This window comes from Solanum lycopersicum, chromosome 5, assembly GCF_036512215.1.
Source record: "Solanum lycopersicum chromosome 5, SLM_r2.1".
In the NCBI taxonomy this organism is placed as follows: domain Eukaryota; kingdom Viridiplantae; phylum Streptophyta; class Magnoliopsida; order Solanales; family Solanaceae; genus Solanum; species Solanum lycopersicum.
Genome location: NC_090804.1, coordinates 42,678,186 through 42,684,115, shown reverse-complemented (window position 1 = coordinate 42,684,115; position 5,930 = coordinate 42,678,186). Strand labels below are relative to the sequence as shown.

Here is a 5,930-nt window from a genome sequence, read left to right as displayed (position 1 = left end):
AACAAATAGTAAAACACTCCATGATGAATTCAGCATGTGTCATGATCGAAACCTAGACCACAGACGAGACCGGCATTGTTGATCTCTCAGAGGTCACAAACTAACCTACACGCGTCATTCTCACTTCATCTATGTTATTTTTAGCGGAAAATTTGAACTTTATAAAATCCTATTTAATGATAAACATTTTGAATTTAACATCATAGGTGTTCACAAATCAACCATCTAATATAGAGATAATCAAATAAAAGAAACAGTTCATAATTGCATTAAAAGTTTTTTTGCCAAAACGACACCAATACAAAGTATGTAATAAAAGTTGAAAGGAACACTAGTGGAACATGCTCAACTAGCTAAAGACTATATCTAAGCTAGATAATCAAGGTAGACATCCTCGAAAGCATAAGGACCAACCAAGTTCTGATGAAAGCGTCACGTCCTGATAACTGCACGTCAACTTGCAAACTCTAGCGTCCACCAGTGTCTGCACCTAAAAATATGGAGTTGTATGGGATTAGAACACACTTTTACTAAGTATATGTATATGCAAGCATACACCAAGGACATGCATGATTAAGAATAGCTCTTTCCTAACAACATGATTATGGAAAGTCAAGTCAGTGGACTTGTAAAATTGGGATTAGGAAAGTTAGTGAACTTTCCGAATTTGGATTAGGAAAGTCAGTGATCATTCCAAATTTTGATTAGAAAAGTTATGCCATGAGAGTAACATGCATCATCATACTTATCCTATTGCAAACGGCACATGATATCTTACACATTGCACATATCATATTGCATATATAACATAACATCTTACACATTAACCATATCATATTGCATATAACACATAACATCTTTTATAGCATTCATGCATATGCCATGAGACCTTGGAATCAGGGACTTGAGAATAAGACTTTCCAAAATGAGGGTTCAACATATCGGACCTCTACTAGGAAGTCCTCATTAACAAACATAGTCTGCTTCATTCATCCATATGTACTTCATTTCAATTCGTTCATAGGCTAGAGTGAACACCACGTATACCTATGATGTAGTTTAAGACTTTCATCGGGTTTGATGTGCAATGATAAAGAATAACCTAGTGTTATTACTTGAGTCTAATTCACCTCTTGATTATCCTATCCTAACACCTTTGGTATCGTTTATTTCATTATGTGCATCATTTGAGGTTGCCCTCATTCATTCATTGGGAACTTTAACTTTAACCGACATAGATCATATGAAAATCATGAAATCAAGTGTCTCACCCACACCGAAAAGAGGTGGAATCACTGTCCAAGGTGACCCAAAACATGCTAGCGTACATGGGAATTTAACCTCTCCCAATCCCTATATTGACAGTATAGGTTGAAAGACTAGGAGATATAAGGAGACCCATACCTGGCATGCCAGACAGTCTTATCTCATGAGAGTTACGTGAACCTACGCCTTCCCCAAAAGAAGTCATCACCGCTCATAGCTAGTCTATCATTGGTTAGTATAAAGTTCAAGTACATTCAACTCATACGTCATGGAAGCTGGCTTCTAGTATGTGGACATCATAGCTCAATAGATGATTTCTCATCTAATCATTAGTATTAAGTGTGTTAATATCAATATTTTCATTAGAGTTTTCGTTGAGACAGATCTCTTAATTAACTTTACATTCTCATAGGTGAGTACGTTTTGGTAACATTTACTTAGCCTCATTTGAGATTGCTCTCATCTTTTACATTATCCTGTTATCATTTTGTCACCACATTCATTAACATTAGCATATTTGCTCTTCATAATTACTCACACATTTCTACGTGAATGTTCATTTCATCATATGCCAATGCACTTGGTCATTTGTGTGTTTCACACTCTTGCTTAACCCTTCTAGGGTCTTATCATTTCATTACATAATAATCATTTCATCGTATTCCAATACACATGTCAATTTACTGTGTTTTACACTCGTACTTAACCCTTTTAGGGTTACACCATTTCATTACACAATTCTTAGGTTCACTTATTTTTAAATGTATGCTAGAGTTATGGGTTTATACATACAAGCCATGAGGCTTTATTCATAGTTCGTTAAGTGACTCGTATCTTCCTAAGATTATGTAGTATAAGACTTACGTATCTTGTATGTATGCCAAGATCTTGATTTCGATCTAAGTAGGTGGCATTATTTTTGAACATTTAATTCACGTATGACTTATGTATCAATATGGAAATTTGGGCAAGGGAACCCAAGTTGGAATCCCTTAGACAAAACTTACATTTTTCCTTGATTTTATTTTTATTTATCATGACATTAGGACCCTAGATCGAGCCCCAACACTAACATTTCTTTTTAGTTCCTTTTCTTTAGAAATTCTCTCCCTTGGCCAAGGGGTTGTGGGTTCAAACCCCCCACAACCCTCTTTTTTTTCCTATTTATTTTTCTTGTTCATTTCACATCAACCAGGAGGTTGTGGGATCAAACCCCCACAGCCTCTCTTTATTTTTCTTTATTTCGCCAGAGACTAAGAGGTTGTGGGTTCGAACCCCCACAGCCTCCTTATTTTATTTTCATTTAAATTTTTACTTATCGAACACCCACAACCTCAATTTATTTTCTTTTAATTTCCTTTGTCCTTCACAACCTTGAGGTCGTGGCTTCGATTCCCATGCCTCACACTTCCTTTATTTTATTTTTCTTTCACTTTATTCCCTGCCTGGAGGTCGTGGGTTCGATTCCCACGCCTTCCATTTTATTTATATAATTTTTTGCATTCTCCTTTCTCAGCCAGTATACACCATTCCGAATCCCCCTGACCCTATTTTTTTGTTGTGAGTTTAAGGTATCTGACGGGTGAGGTCACAGGTTCGAATCCTTGTGGCCTCATCCCTTTAAAATCAATTAAATTTCCAGATTTACTCCTTTATACTTTAGCCTAAACTAACCTTATAATTTCTGCTGGAAACTTAATCATTTTCTTATCTTATTTTCTTAAATTATTTAAAAGGAAAGAACTAAAAAAAATAAAACTAATATGATTTAAAAAAAAGTTCAACCGAACACGTAACATATGTTGCATGCATATAATACCCTGATTGAAAATTAGGGAACTTAGTATTTGGAAATTCAAAACTTATTAAACAATTCAGTTTCAATTAAAATGATTGCGTTTCCTCAATCGAATCTCCGGTGGGCGATTCATTCGGCAGCTGCACTTCTTTCTTTCTCCGCCGCCGGTAGTTCGCCGCAGCGGCTGAGACGACGCTGCATCAGTGCTAGCGCCGGTGATGGTAGAACGACACCTAAGCCCTCACCAATAGTTCCACTTGAAAACATAGGAAAATTTATGGATCATGTAACACTTTTTGGGGTGTATTTCATGGATTCGTTTAGACAAAATATTGATACTCAAATCAGTCCCACTTCAATTTTAATGAACATCATGATTTACATAGGTTTATGCACGTAAAATGACAACCAAAACATTATCAAACTTAAAGCCTTGACCCGAGACCTCATTCACAGTAATATTCTGCACATGCACATACTTGCACAAACTTCCGAATACATGGTTGTATTTCATACAATATCATTACACAAACATAATCATATTCATCACGAAAACATAACATACACCTAAATCTACTAGAAATCATACGCAACCTACGATTCATTGGGAGCTAGTGACATGGCAGTCAAAAGGGGAAACAATCCTAGTTTACGAATGAATAATATGAACCTTAAGGGGTATCTTGGTAAAGTAACCAAGAGATAAGAAAACTCAAACATTTTTGACCTTAAACCCTTGACTTGCTAACCAAAAGCTCCTCGCAAGAACGGGTCTAAGTCCAAAAGCGTCAACACTAACCCGACGGGAAAACTCTTATCTTTGCCTAACGTTTTTGGCTATGTCTGAATAAGTTTTAAGCGTGAATGTTCTACCAATGTCAAGAACATTTAGTTGCTGATCAGTTCTTGTGTTTTTTTAGCAGAGAGAACGTGAAAAGAGTGAAGAAACGTGAGAGAGATGAGCGTGAGAGAGAGTTAAAAGAGGTGAAGTAGTTTAGACTTAGTCAAGTAGGAGACTTTGGCATAAAAATACATTAATTAATAAATAAATAATAACTAATAATAAAATCTGATTTTCCTGTTTAAATCATCCATTAATTACTAAATTATTAAATTAATTCCTGAATTAAAAAAATCACATTAAATCATTGCTCCCACCTAGGTTCCAACCCTTGTGGGGCAAGACTTCACTTCAAGGGCTCAATTTCGACCTTCTTTCCCTAAGTTGCTCCTCCACTTTAATAATTAAATAATTAATTATATTTTTAGGGTAATTACGATATTACCCTTAGCATGGAAAAAGACCATTTTACTCCTAGACCCTCCAAACCTAAGATATCCTCTTTTTATGTCCAGTAAAGACTCATTCAAGTAAATCTTCGTATTCGAGAGCCCTACATGGTTGGATCCAACATTTCCAAGCTCAACTAACTCCCCAATTTAGTTGGCTTGGCTGTAGCAAGGGTTCCGAGGTCTTGTTTTACGTGCATCAATCCGTGTAAACCCGGTCTAATCATAGGCATTCTAGACACGGTAAACATTATTTATCTTATGATTGTTACAAGGTGAGACTTTCAAATTTTAAATGGAGTACACACGCCACCCAAAACTAGAGTAGAAAATATTTATAAAGTGGAAATAAACAATAGTCAATACACTTAATAGTTCTAAAAATCCAAAGAAAATTGAGTAATCATATGGAGAGGGAATAATATGATACAGTTTAAAACTAAAGACAAACATAATAAAATTCTTGCACATTTGAAGCTAAAAGTGAACATGAAACATTAAAATTAAGGAAAGAAAAAATTTGCAATAAAATTTAATTGTAATGAACATCATGTTTCAAAGAAAAATATTACATGCTTATTTTCTAATAATGAACAGACAAATAACTAATGGATATTAAAGGAAGTGTTAAAATTCTCAACAACACTTAAAGGAATAAAAACTAAACCACAAAGATTCATATTTGCGTATGATCATTCTTCATGTATACCCAATAACTAAATTAACATCATTATTTTATATAAATCTAAATAGAATAATGAATCTATTAATAACAACCAACACATTTCAACCAACAACTAAGCATTTCAACTTGGTAAAATAGCTAAGCGACTATAGATTTTCAAGGATTGAAATAAGTATAATCAATGGACTACAATTTATTATATATGTTTTTAACAAGCCAAACACATGAATACAACACTTAGAAAATATTCACATCCTCACCATAGAAGGACCAATACATATCCAAAATTAATAAAACACCATGATGAACAAGAGAGACCATTTCGAAGTCAAGAATAGAAGGAACTAATCAGGCCAATATTTTGAAATACTAAAATTCCAAAAAGAAGAACTTTACAACTGAATAAGGATCATGAAACAGAACAACATATAGAATGTGTATTGTAAAATAGAATAAGGAGGTGTGAGGGATGTTACCTTTTTTCGAGCAGCGAACTGGACAATAACAAGAAGAGGAGACGTCGAGCTTCTTCCAACACCTCACACACTCAAAGGCTTCAAAGAAAGACTTGAATAACCCAAACGAAACTCTTAAAAATTAATAGCATTTATTTGTTTGGTTCTTTTCCATAGTTTCTAACATTAGTTTTTCCAACTTTTTTGTCTAACCAAACAAATAAGACGAGGGTTCTATAAATAGGAGAATAACTAGAATTAAAAAAAAAAGGGAGGGGGGAATCGCATAGATAAGGACAAGGATTTAAAATTTGAAATTAAAAAATCCTTTGAAGATAAGGTTGAAAGCTTGAATAGTACCAATTTCATCGACAATGGAGGCCGTCGATTTGGAGAGCAAGGACGAGTAAGATGCTGAGATCGAGACACCACACGA

General features: G+C 34.6%; 1 long non-coding RNA gene across 1 annotated transcript; it reads right to left on the bottom strand.

Moving 5' to 3' along the window:
- Positions 1 to 247: 247 nt before the first annotated feature.
- On the bottom strand, positions 248 to 5,655 carry LOC104647433 (uncharacterized). Its single transcript, XR_002027730.3, has 2 exons — positions 5,516 to 5,655; positions 248 to 490 (listed from the first exon to the last, which is right to left on the bottom strand). It is a non-coding gene; the product is annotated as an uncharacterized lncRNA (long non-coding RNA).
- Positions 5,656 to 5,930: the final 275 nt, after the last annotated feature.